The sequence below is a fragment of the Xenopus tropicalis genome, chromosome 8, assembly GCF_000004195.4.
Source record: "Xenopus tropicalis strain Nigerian chromosome 8, UCB_Xtro_10.0, whole genome shotgun sequence".
NCBI classification, from domain to species: Eukaryota; Metazoa; Chordata; class Amphibia; order Anura; family Pipidae; genus Xenopus; species Xenopus tropicalis.
This window is the reverse complement of record NC_030684.2, coordinates 36,374,714-36,398,175: the sequence shown is the minus strand read 5'-3', so window position 1 is coordinate 36,398,175 and position 23,462 is coordinate 36,374,714. Positions and strand designations below refer to the sequence as shown.

Genomic DNA, 23,462 nt, shown 5'->3' with positions numbered 1-23,462 from the left:
TTCTACTTGTATTAGATCAGAATGAGCGGTTGATTATCATTAGTACAATTATTTATAAAGTGCCAACACTTTCTGCAGCGCTGTACGTAAGGGTCCATAGTTTACAAACATATTGTTACATTATAGAGTAGGTATAGAATTATGTTGCTGTGGGGGGGTTATATTGTGGGATAATATTTGCAGTGTTATGACCATAACGAGGTAACAAACTGACTAATTGGAGGCTATTGGCCACTGCACTTTAGCAATTTAGTGGCTACACTTATAATGCAGCTTTGCATATAATTAGTAGAACTATACAGTTATGAATATAATATCTATAAAATGTATACCATAAACCCATATACACTGCAAGGCAAATATCAATAAAACTATTTAGCAACTTCCTGACATATTGGCCTCCTACATACACCCCTGAGGCTGTAAGTTGCTTTGGTGGCTCTCAGGGGTAGGTCAGGGCACATCTCACTATTCCCATTAGTAACTGTGTAAGAACTGAATTTCTCACCTCTGGAGCCCGGTATTTAAAGTTTCCAACGACGGCCTTCAGCTTCATTCCCTTGGAAATGTCCTCTGCTACCAGTCCAAAGTCCGCGATCTTGATGTGGCCATCTTTGCTTATTAAAATATTATCAGGCTTTAAATCCCTGGAAGACAATGGTTACTAATATTGTTTTTCAAAATAACCGGAGTGCTGCTATTTTTACTATTGATATTGTTTTACCCGGGCAGAGAGTTCAGCGCACACCTGGGGCTACAATAAGCTGTTTCTCCACCGTGTAGCACACCTTAATTGATATACTAGAATATTATATGCAGGGCTCTCTTGATCCAACAGTTGTTTAAAAACAGGCCAAAGCTGGCATGAACAAGAAGCATTAAGAAAGGGGGCATGTTTCATTGGATAAAATTTTCCCCTAATGGCAGCCCTGGCACTAAATTTTGCTCACAGACACTTAAGGGTGCAGAGATTTTACAGAATGAAATGAGCCACTTCTGAATACAGAACAGACAGAACTTTCATGTTAATGTACAGTAAGCAGTGTATAGGAGAAAACCATTGCTCATTTGTTTCCAACCTTCTGCCACACCACCCCCTCCCGGCGTGCCCATTGTCTCACACTTTGATTTCTTTGTGGTGAAGGGGCAAACGGAAAGGAGCAGTGGCACCATACAGCAAACCCCACAACCATTCAGGTTCCTCATCTCCTATGGGCCTACCCGCAGTCACAGATTCTGCTGTATGGGAGTTATGCCACTGGAATTAGATGTAAAGGGACAGAAATGTGTATGTGTGTGTCTGTTTATATGGTATGAAGTGATACCAACAACCCTTTTACTACTTTGATGCTTTCCAGAGTCATTACACAATTTTTCTTCTTAAGTGCATTATGACTCCCCAATAAGGAATATTTACATTAGCCAAGATCTTGCACCCCACATTTTAGTCTTTCCTTCACTATGGTTTACCATCTCTCTTTGGATATAAGTGACATATTTAAGTGAATGTTCTGATGCATTTGTTCATGTTAGCTCAACCATTATTGCTGTAGATAATGTACCAGAGCAGTTTGCATCCAATGTGCATTATGTTTTGTTTTATGGAGCTGTAGCGGGATGTGAATAAAGGGGCACAAGACTTACATATCACTATATTATACAGTGCAGGGGGGAAGCAGACACACAGCGGGATTTACTTACTCTGGGGTCAGAGCAGAGATAGAGCAATATTACTTACCGATGTACAATCCCTCTGTTGTGAAGGAACTGGAGGCCTACTACCAGTTCTGCTGAAAAAAAGCTGTAAAAATAGAAGCATATGTATTAACCATTATATTTACCTTTACTACACTGGTTCATTTATTAAAGACCCCCCCAAGGTGATACACATACCCAGATGACCTGATGAAATCTGGGTACGTGTGGCCAACTTTAAACTCTAGACAGAATTGTAACAGACACTATCTGATGACAAGTTCCTTTCTAAACTGACAGCATTACTTTTTTATTTTATAAAAATGTTTTTACCAGTCCAAAGTCCCTGTTTGTGGTACAAAAACCATTTGTATTCCCTCTATTCCAAATTTTGCAAAGAGGATAATATTATGGACAGGGGCACCATTTCTGCAACTGTACAGGGGCCTTGTGGTAGACACCTGTCTGGATTTAGTAAAGTTGAAGGGGCCCAAACACTAACTGGATGGGGTTGTGTATCTCTGCTATTGAATAACACACATCCAGGGTCTTATTTATTAGACAAATTCTGCCCAGTTTATTTAACCCATAGCAGCCAACTGGCGAAATGCCCAGTATTGTTAAATAAGCTCCACAGTCCTTTGCAGACTGCACTGAATCATGCTCTCCATATTGACTCCTATATTAGTATTTAATTAATACAGTGGTGGAGGCAGTTTAATCTGGATTTGCATGCTATTCTGCTGGACCCAAAGGGTGAACTTAATGCCCCTTTCAGCCTTGTGTAACTGTAACCTGGCTGATATCTGTCTCTGAACCATCTCCCTCTATTGCAGTTTGTATGTTACTTACATTACCGTCTCCATCCCGAGTTTCTCCTTACTGTGTATCAGATCCCAAAGGCTGGTCTTGCTCTCACACTCCATCACCAGATAGGCATGCAGCTGGTTACATAGATAAATGAAAAGAGCATAAAAATGAGTAATGTTGAGTCCTGTAAGATCATCATTCTATTCAGTCCCACTGTTGGATGAACAACAGCGCCATAAGTATAGAAGTAGCAGCACCCCATTACTGCATAAAGGTTCACCTGCTTTTAGCCAAAGCAATTTCAGCCATGAGCACTATTGACTAGTCCGGTGTGTCATACATGCACAGGGGTTTGCTGGGCTGGGACACACGTACAAGTGTAATTGGCTATAGTAGCAGAATAAGGTATGTCCCACTAAACAAAGTTAAACAAAGGCATAGTAACATTGGCACTATATTGTACCTGTGATTGAAAGGCTGCAAGCCCCTTGCAGAGAAAGGGACACTCTCCGGTGATCTTGAGTGTTCGAGCTTCTGCCTTTATCCGCTTCTGATCATAACGGTCGTCTTTCTTAATGATCTTCACAGCAACATGCTTCGTTGTGTTGGGTAATGATGCCAACATTACCTGAGAAAGGCAGAAGGAAGAGAGAAGTGATAAGAAGGTCTAATTGGACACACTGATCAAATGCTTCTGACATAATTTAGGTTCTACACACATCTGTATTTGTCGTAGCCGTATGGCACTGTTGTCATTTTTCAGAATTGTAATGGAAATTTGACTTGCATTTAATTACCATTATGTGCCATGATATTCTAAATTTGACTGGTTCTATCATACTGAGTAAGTTGTGCACGGATTCATATGATCACTATAAGAAGGTATTGCAGTAGTGTGCAATATTTGTAAAAATGCAATGAGATCCAGGAAATGTTTTGGGGAGCACTTGAAAATGGATTATCCCTGAAAAGTTCATTGGAATGGAAAGCAATAAGTGACTGTCAGTAGTAATGCGAGTAGCAATTGAAATACCATGAATCAGACACAAGAGCCCATTGCTGTCAGACACAAGGAAGCATCGTACACCTGCTATTGGTGCAAGTAGGGGGGCCGAATAGAGGCTACCCATGTACACACCCAACCTACCCCTCATGAATACAGAGCTGCTCTGGAGACCAAAACCTGTGGCTACAGTGTAGGCCTGCACCACTTTTTTGCACTTAGTAAATGAGCCCCATGAAATCAAACAAGGCTTTACTGTACACATAGGAAGCTAACACAAAACAAGGGGTTACAGTAGCTGGGATCTTGTCTTTGCAAAAAAAACAGGCCAAAATGAAATAGCAACCCTGGGAAGCTGATCACTTACCTTGCCGAAAGATCCAGCCCCAAGTTCCATGTGGAAACTGTAGTTGGAAATGACACAAGGATTGGGTCTTTCAGCTTCAACACGTTGCTTCTTCAGATCCCGTTCTTCCTCTGGGAAAGAGAAATTTGATTAATATACCATATTGCTGGGATACACTGGATATCTTAACTTTCCGGCCTTTACCTAGAATTAATATTACACAGCTTTATACTGAATTTCCAAGAATTTGCAATGAGTTGATACTTAATTACATATGACTAAGGTCTGTCTGGTACTTTTCTGTTATCTGGACTGACATATATAGAAGTTTAAAAACCCTAATTTTACTGTTGCTCCTTTTGCACCTGAGCAGTAAAACCTTAACAATCAATCAGTAATTAATTTGAGTTTGATTGGTTGCCATGGGTTACTGTCAAGGTGCAAATTAATAAGTGCCATATAAGAAGAAAGTTTATCTATTTGCAGGTCTATGTGTTATTTATGTGTTTGGACACAGTAAGACCAAATGCAACAAAACACATTAAGTAACATCCTCCCTCATCCATGTGGGCGTGTTACTTTATGTTATTCATAATATGTTGAACCCACCTTGTGTAATCTGAGGGATAAAATACCAATAAAGCCTACAATGGGATATTTACTAGACAAATGTTACAGTTATTTTATGTTCAGCCTTACCTTCTGCTGGTTCCTCATCATTGCTGCAGCTTCTCTCTCTTTTCTTGCTTTTGTCTTCCTCTATCACAGACTGGCTCTTTATTTGGCCGTCATCTTCCTCTGTTCCAATGTTCTGCCCAAATCTGAATCTTTTAGGCAATTCCGTCTCGCTGCTGTCCTCATCAACTTCTCTTTTCCTCTTCTCCAGGTTGATATGAGGACTTCTGTTGGCAAATTCCTCCTTTTCACTTACAGGAATCCTCTCTCCTTTCTCCCGCTGAGATCCTTTATCCATATGGGATAAAATGATCTCAAAAAAACTCAAAAATTCACAAAAATCTTGCTTCTCTCTAGGGAGACGCTTGGCAGCACTTCAGTCTCTGAAGCTACTCTGTCTAGAGTGACACATTTCCAACTGCCAAAACCCAACTGTCACTGTACAAGACAATATGCTATACTAACTTGGTGAAATATCCACTTGACCCCATTTAAATGGACACTATCAAATACGTCTTTCATCTTAAACCTTTTAGTGGGGCTTTTCTTATAAGAACAATTAAAAATGTATAAACTTTATTAAGAATTTTCCATCAAAACATTAACTAGAAGAAGATGCCCCTTGGTGCCTATTGTCAGCTGCATGGGGTCAATAAGTAAAGACTAAATCTGACTGCATTTGAGCCAAGGTGAGATGTGCTTGTCAGATCATTCCATGTGATAATCTGCTGAATATTAAAGCAATATGGCCACACAAGTGGATGGCAGACCGTACTGATCCAGAACACTTAGCAGAAAAGTTAACCTATGGATTTGCACATCAATCAAACTGGGAAAAAATCCCTGTATGTATAGCTTGCTTAACTGGACTGGGTAATTTCCAATGGCTATTTCACCAACGCTGCACATAAAGGGTAACCCTAACATGCAGTCATGCTGGTAGATCCACTGGAGACCAAATGCGATTTCCCTAAGACACCATTTAGTGTGAGACTACAAGCCCTACACTAATTGGCACATCAACTTTATACCTTTTTAAAGTTGTGTTCAATTAGACAATGAAAGGCAGTGTGGCGACTGGATTATGTAGGGTTACTATCAGTCTGGTTTTAAAAATATTTAAGAGATTCTAACACCTATTTATATGGTTTAAAACCTGTGTTATAAAACCTGTGTCATATATTGAACCCACTATGTCATTTGTTGATCTGCTTACTATGTACATGTCTTGTTTTCTTACCAGTGAAGGCCGATACAAAGACTGTATGAGAACATTTAACTGAGGGACAGCCTAGAAGACACGAATGTAAACTGTCCAAGGTCTACTGTACCCTTGGCACAATAGAATAAGAATATTGTACACCATGTTCTAACCTAAAGCTCAAGGATACATTTATTACACATTTATTAAATTTTCCAAAAAGACAATTCACACATGCTGACTGCCCCTCCCACAAAGATTTTTCTTTTTTAAATGCTCAAATAATTATAAATAAATAATATTATCTTAACCTGTTAATTGTTTGTGGTTCATTAAATCCATTAACATATCTATACTGTTTGTCCAGGTATTAATGCACTCAGAAATGTAACCCCTGCTTTGCAATTTGTTAGAAATAGCTTATTCATTTTGTTGTTGAACTGTAACAAGAGAGTAAATCTTCCTTTTGGTTCTGTGGACATTTAGAAAATTAATTGGCCACTTTCACTAAGTTCAGCGTTTTAGTGAATAAGCATAATCCTCACGAACTACCGCTTGATGTAGTTGCACAAAATGTGGCAAAGCTTCCTGAGTTGAATTTCACCCCTTAGTAAATGTGCCCCATAGTGTAGAGAGTACAATTGCAATCTCAAGGCTAAAAAAGACACATTTCTTTAATAAACTAGAAGCTATGGCAAGATACTCCCGCCTTGCCTCCTGGAAGCAGTAGCACTGCGCAGAAACAAAGTGAAATTCCATTTAATTTTTCTTGCTTAGGGAACATAAAGGAGTTTGTAACATATGGCAATGCTTATTTACTCTAGAATCAACTTTTTGTATCACTAGGACAGTAAATGTAGTAGTACACAATGTAATTGTATATCAGATAAAGACTCATTAAGAGAATGCTATGGCAGAGGAAAGAACTATAGAGTTTGTGGGATAACTTTGTTCTATAGGTTGGCAAAAAACTGTTAACTGCAATGGCACAAAGGGCACTTTGATCGCTGTAGGTCTCTCCGATAGCAAGAACTCCAGTGATCCAAGTGCCCTGTGTTCCCTTCTCTGCTCACGTCCCTTCTTACTCTCTTGCACGGGAAATGTGTAGTGTATGGGAGACAATGGTAGGCACATATCTTTTGAAGTTTTAAAACACAGGTAAAATAATTTGCCATGGAGTTGTAATTATTATTATCCCACATTTATAAAACCCCAGCATATTCATGTTTATTTCAGCTACACGGGTGTGAACAACTGTTTAGTGTATAAAACATCAGTTATCAAACAAGTTATACTCTCAAAGAAGCAAGTTTTCCATCACACAATAACATCCCCCTGTATCTGCTGCACCGACATTAACACCTAACTACTATCAGGCAAATACACAAATACCCAATAATGTATCAAACCATGTACAGGTGTGGGACTTGTTATCTATAATACTCGGGACTAGGGGTTTTCCAGATAAGGGGTCTTTCCATAATTTGGATCTCTATACTTTAAGTCTACTAATAAATTATTGAAACACTAAGTAAAACCCTGGAGGACTGTTTGGCCTTCAGTAAGGATTAGTTATCACGTTGTTGGGATTAAGTACAAAGTAGTGTTTTTATTACTACAGAGAAAAAAGAAATTATTTTTTTTTAATAACGTGAACTATTTGATTAAAATGGTCTATGGAAGATGGCCTTTCTGTCCGAATTTTTTTGTGTATTTCTCCCATACCTGTACTGTGCATATGAACAGAATTAAAGCTTTTGGCAAATGTACGATTTTACTATGTAATAAATGAGCCTTGGGAACTGAGATGTTTCACTACGAAACATACTTTTATTGCAAAATAGCATAGCTTAAAAGTGCTTACATTTAAATTCTTCTTATCAGTCATGTTAAGCAACAAGAGTGTAAATATCTTTAGACAAAAGTTCTTTTGTCTTGGTGGCCAGCTGTTTGTCGAGTTCAGTTGTCATCTCCCATTTGTTGTATCTAGAAAAAATAGGGGTATATGTTATTAAATATGTTATAATTGATATACAGTACAGTGCAGTAAGTTTATCAAAGATCTTTACAGAGCAAATCACTGAGTAAAGTCTACAAATGATATACAACTAATTAAAGAGAAGTCATTGTGTGCTTTGGAGGCTTTAGGGCTCTGGCACACGGGGAGATTAGTCGCCCGCGACAAATCTCCCGTGTCTCAGGCGACTAATCTCCCCGAGTTGCCATCACCTGCCACCCCACTGGCGAAAGTGTAAGTAGCCGGTGGGATGGCACACGCGGCGGCGCGATTTCAGTGTGATCGCGCAAGTTGCCTCGAGAAGAAACTTGCGCGATCTCACTGAAATCGCGCCGCCACGTATGCCATCCCACCGGCGATTTACATTTTCGCCAGTGGGATGCCAATCCGGGGAGATTAGTCGCCCGAGACATGGGAGATTTGTCGCGGGCGACTAATCTCCCCGTGTGCCAGAGCCCTTAAAGGAGAAGAAAAGGCTAAATCACTGGGGGGGGGGGGGGTGGATTGTAATTGGTTACCTTATACCCCGGCTGGTGCTCCTGTTAGTAGAAAACTGCACAGCCGGGGGTATATGTGAGTGAGAGTTTCTCTTCCTCCTGTCTTCTTTCTTTAGAATCCCGGGGCCGACGCAAGTGCAGTTGAGAAAAAAGACAGCTTTTTTTTGTTAAAGTCGACTTTTTACTCTACTGCGCATGTACGAAGACCAGAACAAAAGAAGGATGGCTCGCTTGAATATACCCCGTCCAGTGCAGTTTTCTCCTAACAGGAGCACCGTCTTAGGTCAGGACCCCTAAGGCAGGCGGTAAGAACAGGGATGAGCTGCACCTAATTGTTGGTCTGGATCTCAGTGCAGAGAGCTGAAACACAGCAGTAAATAAACCCTGACATGTTTGTGCACAAAGGTAGTATTTTTGTACTTTACTATATACTTAATAACAAACAAATATAAACCCTACAAAAAGAAACCATTTTCCTGTAGGCTTTAGACATGATTTCACAGAACAACTGTAGATGCAACGTAATTTGTATATAAACGACCAATCAAATGGCTACCAATAATCTTGTTATATTACCTGCTTTTCCAACAGTTTTACTATGTCTTCTGACACTCCCTCCTTGCATTTTTTTACTTCCTGTACTGCCCCTGTACGAGCCTTGCGTAGGGAGTCCTTGGCCTTGTTGGTTGTTTTGCAAGTTTTGTTAATTTTTCTCTGTGTTCCCGCGTTACCCTAACAAATATAAATGGTAGTTGAGGTTACCAGTAATATAGTGTTAAGGAGAGTATACATACCAGCAATACCCTGCCCACTCAACTAGTGGGAATTATCTGGAGACTGAAGTACAGAAAAATCTGGAGCACCAAAGGCTGCCTTCCCCGATATAAGAGCACACTGTAACTAGGCTTACAGTACCTTAGAACTTTTATCTTCACAAGCAATTGAAGCCTGTTTGTTAAGGAAAAAAATTAAAAGCTCAGTTTTACAACTGGACAGAGAGAGCTGAATGTAGCAAATAGATCTGCTGGAAAATGCCGGGATCTTATAATCTGTATCATGCCTCTGGTGCATATCTATATCTGGATGTTTGTTTTACATGCAGCGGGAAGTCCATCCAACAGCATTCTTCATTAAATATATTTCACATTGTTAATTTGGGCTGGCAAAAGACCACCAAGTTTAACCAATCCAAAGGAACCCAAGTGCACATATATACACCTACCTACACAGACCTAGCTAAACACTCACATTTATAAATTATAGTGATACCGATATTAAACTAACTGTAGGTCTTATGATCACAATAGCCATGGATATTATGCTTATTTATGTAATCCAAGCCACTACTAAAGGCATTAATAAACTGCCATTCCAACATCCCCAGGAGGGCTTTCTACAACCTCCACAATGCTGCTGTAAATGAAAGTCCAGTTCCTCAAGTTAAAAGGGGGGGGCTCTGGACTTGGCCACCATATGTTCTAACAGAACTGGGCACCCAGTGTGTAATATGTTGCCTCAGAAATCACCCATCCATTCAAACAATGGCCAAGGTTTTTGGGGGACCTTCTAGCTCACATTACGTTTCAGCCCCTGCAAACAAAACACAGCAGGCCAAAAGCCTGACCCTTAAGGTTTCATTATTTGACAACAGGTACAGTCGTCCCAACCACATCATAGGATGTATTTGCTTATTATATTTTTTAATAAAATAAGGGGTGTGGTTTCGGCATAAGTGGGTACAGATGCATCTCACAAGAGCTCCCAGGCTACAAGCCTTACATACTTATATAACCAACCCAAACCGGAGAGATGGGGAAACATAAGTAAGGCATTGCTACACCAAGAACACAGGGAGAAACATAACACGCTGCTATTGATCAATACTCAAGCCTTCCACAGCAACCCGCACCTGAAGCCACAAAAAGGGGAGAACTCACCCCTTCCCCTACCCCACAGACCCCGCACACAAAGGAAAGAATGGAGAAGCTACAGAAGGCCCTAACAACCCTGCACAGTACCTTTTGGCATTGCATGTGGATTTTCACCTTTTTTATTGTATGTGATATTAGTGGGAAGGTACCAGATACATCCACTTGTACCCCACACTTCTTTTTGTTTTGGCACAAGATTTACAAAGGAAAGGTCATGTCAGACAAATATGATTGCTTTTTATGATGAGATTAGTAAGAAGTTGGACAGTGGGGGTGCAGTTAATGTGATCTATTTGGATTTTGCGTTTGGTAACGTGCCCCATAACTGCTTTTTAAACTAAGGTCTGTTGGTCTTAGTGAAGTTGTTTGTACATGGATAGGAAACTGGCTACAGGATCGGGTACAGAGGGTGGTTGTTAATGGTACATTCTCTACTTGGAGTAAGGTTGGGGCCCCTTAGGGTTCTCTGGTGGGTCAACTTTTATTTAACTTGTTCATTAATGACTATGGGGAGGGTATTATAAGAAATAGGTCAGTGTTTGCAGATGACACAAAGATCTTCAGCCCAGTCAATTCTATCCAGGATGTGGCATCCTTGCAGCAGGATCTTGACAAATTGGTAATCTGGGCGGCTAAGTGGCAGATGAGATTTAATGTGGATAAGTGTAAGGTTATGCACCTGGGATGTAAAAATATGCAGCCTCTTATACCCTTAATGGGACTGCGCTAGTCTCCATTATGGAGAAGGACTTTGGAGTCCTTGTAGATAATAAACATGGCTGTAGCAAGCAATGCCAGGCAGCAGTGGCAAGGGCAAACAAGGTCTTGAGCTGTATTAAAAGGGCCATTAAATTTGCAGTAGGAGGGGGTTGTTCTTCCACTTTACAAAGCGCTGGTAAGGCCCCATCTAGAATATGCCGAGCAGTTTTTGGTCTCCAGAGCTCAAACGGATATTGAGATAGAGAAGGTCCAGAGGAGATGAGGTGCTTAGGGGTATATGATAACTATATATAAATATATAAGGGGATTATATAATAATCTCTCAAATGCTTTATTTACCAGTAGACCCTTCCAGCAGACACATGGGCATACATTCCAATAGGTTCCGTCTAAATATTCGAAAAGGGTTTTTTACTGTGAGAACTGTGAGATTGTGGAATTCTCTCCCTGAATCAGCCGTACTGACTGATCAACTTGCCTTCCTCTGGATCAACTAGCAGTTAGGCAGGTTATATATAGGCATTAAGGTTGAACCTGATGGACGTGTGTCTTTCTTTAACCTAACTTACTATGTTACTATGGATTTATAGCTTTAGGCAGTGTTTAAATACTTACTGAGGAACTGGAACCCTAATAACTGTTCCATCAAGTTCATGTGGCTGTCTCTTAATATTCACAGCTGCTGTTGCACTCTAGAATAATAGAACATGGAGAAGTTTAATTAGTTTTGCAATAAAGGTAACCTTTTAAAATAACCAACAGCGACCCTCCCAAAAATGACTTATTTGCCTTGGCTTGCCAAGAAGCCTATTAGCCTATCAAAAAGCATTTTTTTTCCCAGCAAGATTATGTTTCAATTGCTCTTTAGTTTGTAAAGTCCTGACATAGGGTCCTCTTGTCCTGCTGTTTTTATTCTGTAAACCTTGTTAATTATATTATTATTATATCTATTTTTGTAAAAATCTGCATAGCTTGTGTTAGAAATAAAAACAAATGAGTGTTTAATTGCTTTTAGTTACTAGATAGGGACAAACTGCACTCATTCTACATAAGCCCGAGTGACTTTAAATGTAACTGTTCCTTTATCAATATTCCATCCCCCATTAATATAGCAGTCTTAAAATCTATGTTTCTTACACTTTTATCAGCTATGGCATCCCATACAACATGCCATACAGCTTTTATATTTTTATTAATGCATGTACAGGTAAGGGACCCCTTATCGGGAAGACCATCTCCCATAGACTGCATTTTAAACAAAAAAAAAATTCACACTTTTAAAAATGGTTTCCTTTTTCTCTGTAATAATAAAACAGTACCTGTACTTGATCCCAGCTAAGATATAATTACCCCTTATTGGAGGCAAAACAATCCTAGTGGGTTTAGCAAACTTAAGGTAGGATCGAACTATGGATAGACCCGTTATCCAGAAAACCCCAGGTCCCGAGCATTCTGGATCATGGGTCCCATACCTGTACTAGTAAAATTGGATACATATTACCTCTAGAAAACTAGCCAAGTTAATTATAAAAAGCTGCGGGGACTTCAGGGAGATTTGTCCAAGCTGGTTTAATGGAAATTTGCCATCTTTTGTGGTTACTGTAATGTGATCAATTGCACCTAAGGGAAAGAAGACATAAAAGAATAACACCAAGGCTGGTAAATAGAAGCAGGTAAAATCAAACAGAATATGTGAGTTGCCAATATACTGCACACTGAAGCAGGACTGTGGGTTATGGCAAATGCCAGAGGGGCTGCTGTAAGATGCCATAGAAAGTCACTATATAGTGGGCTGGTAGGGGCCGGCAAGGGCCTATTCTGAATGCCAGTCCAGACCTGCACTCAAGTAAGTAGTAAAGAACTTGCTATTTTTAGACACTACAAAATGGTGACACTGGTTTGTCTAATGAAAAACAAAACAGAAAATGAATAAGGGAAACCTGAGAAAGCAATATGCAGTTTTAGTAACTGCAGGTATTAAATTGCAGGAGAAATTGATAACTGCTGTTGTTGTGCGATAAACCCATCCATTTTTCATTAGAGATGTTTTAAGTCCAGTGCTATGTGTTATGTGCTCTTGATTAGGAGTCAGGCCATAAAGACACACAAAGCTACTAGTAGCAGCTACTTGTCACAGCTTCAAAAACAGACCATACAGGTATGGGACCCATTATCCAGAATGCTTGGGACCAAGGGTATTCCGGATAAGGGGTCTTTCCATAATTTAGATCTCCATATCTAAAGTCTACTAAAAAATCAATAAAACATTAATTAAACCCCATAGGAATGCTTTGTGTCCAATAAGGATTAATTATATCTTAGTTGGGATCAAGTACAAGGTACTGTTTTATTATTACAGAGAAAAAGATAATCAATTTTAAAATTCTGAATTATTTGATTAAAATGGAGTCTATGGGCTATCTTTAATTTGGAGTTTTCTGGATAACGGGTTTCTGGATAACGGATCCCATACCTGTACTGATCATTTACTGATAATTGTCTCCTGTATACATGTGTTTAAGCAGAGGCCATTCTCAGAATTGTCTATAGCAGGGTATTTTATGGCGTTTAGTAGCTAAGACAAGTAGCTGCTACTCAGTACCTCCATGTGTCTTCACTTAAATGACCCCTCTATATATATACAGTGGAGGAAATAATTATTTGACCCCTCACTGATTTTGTAAGTTTGTCCAATGACAAAGAAATGAAAAGTCTCAGAACAGTATCATTTCAATGGTAGGTTTATTTTTAACAGTGGCAGATAGCACATCAAAAGGAAAATCGAAAAAATAACTTTAAATAAAAGATAGCAACTGATTTGCATTTCATTGAGTGAAATAAGTTTTTGAACCCTCTAACAAAAAAAGACTTAATACTTAGTGGAAAAACCCTTGTTTGCAAGCACAGAGGTCAGACGTTTCTTGTAATTGATGACCAAGTTTGCGCACATTTTAGGAGGAATGTTGGTCCCACTCCTCTTTGCAGATCATCTCTAAATCCCTAAGGTTTCGAGGCTGTCTCTGTGCAACTCTGAGCTTGAGCTCCCTCCATAGGTTTTCTATTGGATTAAGGTCCGGAGACTGACTAGGCCACTCCATGACCTTAATGTGCTTCTTCTTGAGCCACTCCTTTGTTGCCTTTGCTGTATGTTTTGGGTCATTGTCGTGCTGGAACACCCATCCACGACCCATTTTCAGTTTCCTGGCAGAGGGAAGGAGGTTGTCCGTTCAGGATTTCACGATACATGGCTCCGTCCATTTTCCCGTTAATGCGAATAAGTTGTCCTGTGCCCTTAGCAGAAAAAACACCCCCAAAGCAAAATGTTTCCACCCCCATGCTTGACGGTGGGGACGGTGTTTTGGGGGTCATAGGCAGCATTTTCTTCCTCCAAACACAGCGAGTTGAGTTAATGCCAAAGAGCTCTATTTTGGTCTCATCAGACCACAGCACCTTCTCCCAGTCACTCACAGAATCATTCAGGTGTTCATTGGCAAACTTCAGACGGGCCTGCACATGTGCCTTCTTGAGCAGGGGGACCTTGCGAGCCCTGCAGGATTTTAATCCATTGCGGTGTAATGTGTTTCCAATGGTTTTCTTGGTGACTGTGGTCCCTGCTAATTTGAGGTCATTAACTAACTCCTCCCGTGTAGTTCTAGGATGCTTTTTCACCTTTCTCAGAATCATTGACACCCCACGAGGTGAGATCTTGCGTGGAGCCCCAGAGCGAGGTCGATTGATGGTCATTTTGTGCTCCTTCCATTTTCGAACAATCGCACCAACAGTTGTCACCTTCTCTCCCAGCTTCTTGCTAATGGTTTTGTAGCCCATTCCAGCCTTGTGCAGGTCTACAATTTTGTCTCTGACATCCTTGGACAGCTCTTTGGTCTTTCCCATGTTGGAGAGTTTGGAGTCTGCTTGATTGATTGATTCTGTGGACAGGTGTCTTTTATACAGGTGACTAGTTAAGACAGGTGTCCTTTATGAGGTTGACTAATTGAGTAGAAGTGTCTAACCACTCTGTGGGAGCCAGAACTCTTAATGGTTGGTAGGGGTTCAAAAACTTATTTCACTCAATGAAATGCAAATCAGTTGCTATCTTTTATTTAAAGTTATTTTTTCGATTTTCCTTTTGATGTGCTATCTGCCACTGTTAAAATAAACCTACCATTGAAATGATACTGTTCTGAGACTTTTCATTTCTTTGTCATTGGACAAACTTACAAAATCAGTGAGGGGTCAAATAATTATTTCCTCCACTGTATATATATATATACACACAAACCAAGTATAGTTGCACTCTCAACGTAAAGCAAATGCCTGGGTGCAATTTGCAAGCAACATTTAATAGAAGAAAAAAGACAAAGCACTCACAGGATTTTAAAAAGTTGCAGATTTATTAAAGAAGTACTGACGTTTGGTCTCCTGTGTGTGCATTGCATATATATATATATACACATACATATAATATATAAACTAAATGTAGATCATTGTAGCCTTGGATAATATATTGAAGAAGTCATTGAAGCTACTCTTCCAGGCAATACAAGCCCAGGGGGGCGCCCTACACTGTCACTGCCCTCAATGCCAAAAAACTATTTTCACTGCTACAAATGAATGTTCAGTTTCTCAAGACTAAAGGGGTGACCTCTTGTTCTTCATTGAACCCCAATATTTGTCTGTAATGTCCTCTAAAGTACTTGTAAAGATGTAGTTTAACCCTTGACGTGCACCTTTTCTTCAGAGAAAACAACCCGAACGTAATAGTCTTTCTTATAGTTTTATTATGTTGGGTTGGAACCCACCGACTGTTCTTCCACTTCAGCTTCTTCTTCCGCTTTTCTTATTATTCTTAGCGCCCCCCCATACTCTAAACGCTACTCCTCCTACAGTTTTAGGGGTACAACACCCAAACTCCCCACACTTCTTTGCCTATAGCGGAGCAAGTTGCTTGTGCTTTTCTAAGCAATCCCGCCCCCCGTCTTTTTGTGGCGCCCCCCCAACCCCCCAATGTTCCCATTGACTTTGACAGGGAAGATTTTCAAACTGCTGCTCTTACAGCTTTGCAGCTTCACTCCCCAAACTTGAATAACATAATCATGGGGTCACCCCAAATGAAACAGCGACATTTGTTGGATGACCCAAACAACAGCCAATCAAATTAACCTATTGACTTTAATGGGAAATTGGAACTGCTGCCAATCTTACAGCTTTGAGCCTACACTCCCCAAACTTGAATCTCACCATCATGGGCTCAGCCTGAATGAAAATATGATTGTCGGATGCCAAAAATGGGCGGAGCTGTGAACAGCCAATGAGATTTTCCCTATTGATGGCAGAAATCCAACCTGCTGCCATTCTCACAGTAATAACGCCGGGGTCCCCAAACTTTGCACACTGGGTGACTTCGTACTCAAAGTTAGAAAAAGTGGGTGGAGCCACCAACAGCCAATCAGACTTCACGTATTGAATTTTTTTGGTTTAAATTTAAAATGCTGCCTTTCTCACACTATTTATGTCAGGGTTCCCAAACTTTGCACAGTCCAGTCACTGGCTAACTACGTATTCAGGGTTAGAAAAAGTGGGCGGAGCCAATCCATTTCCATCCATTAAATTTCATTGGTTCATAATTGAACTGATACCATTATTTAAGTAGTTAATTCCAGGGACTAAAGTTTGTCACTGGGTATTTGCAGTTCAAGGTTAGAAAAAGTGGGCGGAGCAACCACAGCCAATAACATTTCACCTATTTACTTTCAATGGTGAAGTGTAAAATGCTTAGAGTCCCAAAATTTTTATGCGAAGTTGGTCACTGGGAGTTTCCAGTTCAAAAATAGGAAAAGTGGGTTGGGCCACTAACAGCCCAAGAAGGGAGCCGGAGGGCACAGCGGGGAGCAGGGAGCCGGAGGGAACAGCGGGGAGCAGGGAGCCGGAGGGCACAGCGGGGAGAAGGGAGCCGGAGGGCACAGCGAGGAGCAGGGAGCCGGAGGGAACAGCGGGGAGAAGGGAGCCGGAGGGAACAGCGGGGAGCAGGGAGCCGGAGGGAACAGCGGGGAGAAGGGAGCCGGAGGGCCACAGCGGGAGCAGGGAGCCGGAGGGCACAGCGGGGAGAAGGGAGCCGGAGGGCACAGCGGGGAGAAGGAGCCGGAGGGCACAGCGGGGAGAAGGGAGCCGGAGGGCACAGCGGGGAGAAGGGAGCCGGAGGGAACAGCGGGGAGAAGGGAGCCGGAGGGAACAGCGGGGAGAAGGGAGCCGGAGGGAACAGCGGGGAGAAGGGAGCCGGAGGCACAGCGGGGAGAAGGGAGCCGGAGGGAACAGCGGGGAGAAGGGAGCCGGAGGGCACAGCGGGGAGAAGGGAGCCGGAGGGAACAGCGGGGAGAAGGGAGCCGGAGGGAACAGCGGGGAGCAGGGAGCCGGAGGGCACAGCGGGGAGAAGGGAGCCGGAGGGAACAGCGGGGAGCAGGGAGCCGGAGGGCACAGCGGGGGAGAAGGGAGCCGGAGGGCACAGCGGGGAGAAGGGAGCCGGAGGGAACAGCGGGGAGAAGGGAGCCGGAGGGCACAGCGGGGAGAAGGGAGCCGGAGGGCACAGCGGGGAGAAGGGAGCCGGAGGGAACAGCGGGGAGAAGGGAGCCGGAGGGCACAGCGGGGAGAAGGGAGCCGGAGGGAACAGCGGGGAGAAGGGAGCCGGAGGGAACAGCGGGGAGAAGGGAGCCGGAGGGCACAGCGGGGAGAAGGGAGCCGGAGGGAACAGCGGGGAGAAGGGAGCCGGAGGGCACAGCGGGGAGAAGGGAGCCGGAGGGCACAGACATTTTTCTGTCAAATGTATTCATATTACAAGGTATATATTATAATCCATTGATAAGACTCACCACTTACAAATGAAGGAACTCTTCCTACTACACCAAACCCACTTTCACCCTCTGCCAACCCTGCCAATCGTGTTTAAAGGAGAAGGAAAGGGTAAATCACAGGGGCTGCCAAATGTTATGCGCCCCCCCAGTGATTATAATCGCTTACCTGATACAGGCATGGGACCTGTTATCCAGAATGGTTGGGACCTGGGGTTTTCTGTATAAGGGATCTTTCCGTAATTTGGATCACCATATCTTAGGTCTACTAAAAATATTTGCCAGTAGGATTGTTTTGCCTCCAACAAAGATTAATCATCTGTAATTTGGAGCTTTCTGGATAATGGATTTCTGAATAACAGATCCCATACGTGATACTCCAGGCCAGTGTTCCTGTTAGCAGAAAACGGCACTGGCCCGGGGTACATATCAGCCCACGGAGCTTTATTCTTCTTCCTGCTCTTTTCATTGCCCCCAGGCAGACACTGGCTAAAGTTCAGCTATTCAATCTTACTGTATAAATAAATACCCTGAGCCCCTGAAACCACATAATAATGACACATACAACAGCTTTGGGTTTAATCTGTGAAATCACAGCTTTATTTGATAACAAAAAATGATAGGTCCATAATTGGGGTTCCCTACCATCTACGGCTCCCAAATAGATTGCTGATGGCAAGCCAGCCTAAAGGCTAAGCTTAGCATAGGGAAAAAGTGTGTTACATTCCCTTCCTTGGGAGCCGCAGTGGGTAGTCAGCCCCCACTATGAACCCTCACTTGGCTTTTTTGATTCTGAGGAAGGCAAAAACCTCTTACTTGTTTGATACTGCTTTAAAAACAATAATGTTCTATTAAAGCATATTTATTTTTAAAAATAAACATTTGGCTTTTTTAACCCATTATGTGTTGGCTAACCAAAAATCAATGGAGACATAAGTCATGTTTGCTCTTTTGCATTTGGTCAGGGAATAAAGCTACAGCCTTACAGTTACCTTGCTGTGGGGCCATCAATATCCAAGACAGCAAATAAACATTCACTCCAGTTCCACTCTGAACTGCCCCATAACAAGAATATTTTGCTTTCCTATAAACATCGCTGTATCTGTGCTTATACCCACCTCGTTCAGGAGTCTCCTGGCGTCTCTCCTAAGCCCTTTTGCATAGCGGGGCTGGTACTGGTCACTAAATATGCCAGATAGTTCATGCCAGATAGATCATTCGAATGGAAATGACCAGTAGCCATCAGCACAGGATGATCCCGAACGCCCACCAGTCAACTCCTGCATCGTATGGATCCCTCATAAACAGCTAGAAAAGCAAGAGCAAATCATTTACTAAATTGGAACATGTTCCTACTTCATCTTACAATTAACCATTTCCACGCCATCTCTAGATCATGGCTGTGAACAGCAGTCTTGATGTTATCCACATTGCGCATTTTAGTTGGGATATGCCATAAAGCAGCCTAGTGCACATTTTTTTTAGGCGGAAGTGCTAGTGGCTAGGCATATACCAGTTAGCTCAGTAGCATACAGTGGGTGCACTTTCAGACAATATCCCCTGGTTGAAATCCTCCCATTGTGCATTTATTCTAAGGATAATGTTACACTGGCAGAGAAAATGCCAATACCACTTGAACATTATTAAGCCCAAATACCACTCCATGGCCCAGTGTAAGGTGGATGCACTACATCGCTACTTAAAGGCACTGGGATGCCTTCAAACAAAAGCTTCACTTGAACAGGTGCAGTTGCCAATAGCAACCACACAGGATTTTGCATTCATTTTCTACTTGTATTAGATCAGAATGAGCGGTTGATTATCATTAGTACAATTATTTATAAATGCCAACACTTTCTGCAGCGCTGTACGTAAGGGTCCATAGTTTACAAACATATTTTACATTATAGAGTAGGTATAGAATTATGTTGCTGTGGGGGGGTTATATTGTGGGATAATATTTGCAGTGTTATGACCATAACGATGGTAAAAACTGACTAATTGGAGGGCTATTGGCCACTGCACTTAGCAATTTAGTGGCTACACTTATAATGCAGCTTTGCATATAATTAGTAGAACTATACAGTTATGAATATAATATCTATAAAATGTATACCATAAACCCATATACACTGCAAGGCAAATATCAATAAAACTATTTAGCAACTTCCGACATATTGGCCTCCTACATACACCCTGAGGCTGTAAGTTGCTTTGTGGCTCTCAGGGTAGGTCAGGGCACATCTCACTATTCCCATTAGTAACTGGGTAAGAAACTGAATTTCTCACCTCTGAGCCCGTATTTAAAGTTTCCAACGACGGCCTTCAGCTTCATTCCCTTGGAAAGTCCTCTGCTACCAGTCCAAATCCGCGATCTTGATGTGGCCATCTTTGCTTATTAAAATATTATCAGGCTTTAAATCCCTGGAAGACAATGGTTACTAATATTGTTTTTCAAAATAACCGGAAGTTGCTGCTATTTTTACATATTGATATTGTTTTACCCGGGCAGAGAGTTCAGCGCACACCTGGGGCTACAATAAGCTGTTTCTCCACCGTGTAGCACACCTTAATTGATATACTAGAATATTATATGCAGGGCTCTCTTGATCCAACAGTTGTTTAAAAACAGGCCAAAGCTGGCATGAACAAGAAGCATTAAGAAAGGGGCATGTTTCATTGGATAAAATTTCCCTAATGGCAGCCCTGGCACTAAATTTTGCTCACAGAACTTAAGGGTGCAAATTTACAGAATGAAAATGAGCCACTTCTGAATACAGAACAGACAGAACTTTCATGTTAATGTACAGTAAGCAGTGTATAGAGGAAAACCATTGCTCATTGTGTTCCAACCTTCTGCCACACCACCCCCTCCCGGCGTGCCCATTGTCTCACACTTTGATTTCTTTTGGTGAAGGGGCAAACGGAAAGGAGCAGTGGCACCATACAGCAAACCCACAACCATTCAGGTTCCTCATCTCCTATGGGCCTACCCGCAGTCACAGATTCTGCTGTATGGAGTTATGCCACTGGAATTAGATGTAAAGGGACAGAAATGTGTATTGTGTGTCTGTTTATATGGTATGAAGTGATACAAACAACCCTTTTTACTACTTGATGCTTTTCCAGAGTCATTACACAATTTTCTTCTTAAGTGCATTATGACTCCCCAATAAGGAATATTTACATTAGCCAAGATCTTGCACCCACATTTTAGTCTTTCCTTCACTATGGTTTACCATCTCTCTTTGTATATAAGTGACATATTTAAGTGAATGTTCTGATGCATTTGTTCATGTTAGCTCAACCATTATTGCTGTAGATAATGTACCAGAGCAGTTTGGCATCCAATGTTGCATTATGTTTTGTTTTATGGAGCTGTAGCGGGATGTGAATAAAGGGGCACAAGACTTACATATCACTATATTATACAGTGCAGGGGAAGCAGACACACAGCGGGATTTACTTACCTCTGGGGTCAGAGCAGAGATAGAGCAATATTACTTACCGATGTACAATCCCTCTTTGTGAAGGAACTGGAGGCCTACTACCAGTTTCTGCTGAAAAAAAGCTGTAAAATAGAAGCATATGTATTAACCATTATATTTACCTTTACTACACTGGTTCTATTATAAAGACCCCCCCAAGTGATACACATCCCAGATGACCTGATGAAATCTGGGTACGTGTGGCCAACTTTAAACTCTAGACAGAATTGTAACAGGACACTATTCTGATGACAAGTCCTTTCTAAACTGACAGCATTACTTTTTTATTTTATAAAATGTTTTTACCAGTCCAAAGTCCCTGTTTGTGGTACAAAACCATTTGTATTCCCTCTATTCCAATTTTGCAAAGAGGATAATATTATGGACAGGGGCACCATTTCTGCAACTGTACAGGGCCTTGTGGTAGACACCGTTCTGGATTTAGTAAAGTTGAAGGGGCCCAAACACTAACTGGATGGGGTTGTGTATCTCTGCTATTGAATAACACACATCCAGGGTCTTATTTATTAGACAAATTCTGCCCAGTTTATTAACCCATAGCAGCCAAACTGGCGAAATGCCCAGTATTGTTAAATAAGCTCCACAGTCCTTTGCAGACTGCACTGAATCATGCTTCTCCATATTGACTCCTATATTAGTATTTAATTAATACAGTGGTGAGGCAGTTTAATCTGGATTTGCATGCTATTCGCTGGACCCAAAGGGTGAACTTAATGCCCCTTTCAGCCTTGTGTAACTGTAACCTGGCTGATATCTGTCTCTGAACCATCTCCCTCTATTGCAGTTTGTATGTTACTTACATTACCGTCTCCATCCCGAGTTCTCCTTACTGTGTATCAGATCCCAAAGGCTGGTCTTGCTCTCACACTCCATCACCAGATAGGCATGCAGCTGGTTACATAGATAAATGAAAAGAGCATAAAAATGAGTAATGTTGAGTCCTGTAAGATCATCATTCTATTCAGTCCCACTGTTGGATGAACAACAGCGCCATAAGTATAGAGAGCAGCACCCCATTACTGCAAAAGGTTCACCTGCTTTTAGCCAAAGCAATTTCAGCCATGAGCACTATTGACTAGTCCGGTTGTGTCATACATGCACAGGGGTTTGCTGGGCTGGGGACACACGTACAAGGTAATTGGCTATAGTAGCAGAATAAGTGTCCCACTAAACAAAGTTAAACAAAGCATAGTAACATTGGCACTATATTGTACTGTGATTGAAAGGCTGCAAGCCCCTTGCAGAGAAAGGGACACTCTCCGGTGATCTTGAGAGGTCGAGCTTCTGCCTTTATCCGCTTCTGATCAAATACGGTCGTCTTTCTTAATGATCTTCACAGCAACATGCTTCGTTGTGTGGTAATGATGCCAACATTACCTGAGAAGGCAGAAGGAGAGAGAAGTGATAAGAAGGTCTAATTGGGACACACTGATCAAATGCTTCTGACATAATTTAGTTCTACACACATCTTTATTTGTCGTAGGCCGTATGGCACTGTTGTCATTTTTTCAGAATTGTAATGGAAATTTTGACTTGCATTTAATTACCATTATGTTGCCATGATATTCTAAATTTGACTGGTTCTATCTACTGAGTAAGTTGTGCACGGATTCATATGATCACTATAAGAAGGTATTGCAGTAGTGTGCAATATTGTAAAAATGCAATGAGATCCAGGAAATGTTTTGGGGAGCACTTGAAAAATGATTATCCCTGAAAAGTTCATTGGAATGGAAAGCCAATAAGTGACTGTCAGTAGTAATGCGAGTAGCAATTGAAATACCCATGAATCAGACACAAGAGCCCATTGCTTGTCAGACACAAGGAAGCATCGTACACCTGCTATTGGTGCAAGTAGGGGGGCCGAATAGAGGCTACCCATGTTACACACCCAACCTACCCCTCATAATACAGAGCTGCTCTGGAGACCAAAACCTGTGGCTACAGTGTAGGCCTGCACCACTTTTTGCACTTAGTAAAATGAGCCCCATGAAATCAAACAAGGCTTTACTGTACACATAGGAAGCTAACACAAAACAAGGGGTTACAGTAGCTGGGATCTTGTCTTTGCAAAAAAAACAGGCCAAAATGAAATAGCAACCCTGGGAAGCTGATCACTTACCTTGCCGAAAGATCCAGCCCCAAGTTCATATGTGGAAACTGTAGTTTGAAATGACACAAGGATTGGGCTTTTCAGCCTCAACACGTTGCTT

The 23,462-nt window shown here is 41.6% G+C and overlaps 1 long non-coding RNA gene and 1 pseudogene across 1 annotated transcript; both read right to left on the bottom strand.

Annotated features, from left to right (window-relative positions):
• Positions 1-1,742: 1,742 nt before the first annotated feature.
• LOC116406550 lies at positions 1,743-3,022 on the bottom strand. Its single transcript, XR_004219557.1, has 3 exons — positions 2,969-3,022; positions 2,548-2,639; positions 1,743-1,801 (listed from the first exon to the last, which is right to left on the bottom strand). It is a non-coding gene; the product is annotated as an uncharacterized LOC116406550 (long non-coding RNA).
• A 4,597-nt stretch (positions 3,023-7,619) lies between these two features.
• LOC116406783 overlaps positions 7,620-23,462 on the bottom strand; it is a 30,972-nt pseudogene continuing 15,129 nt past the window's right edge.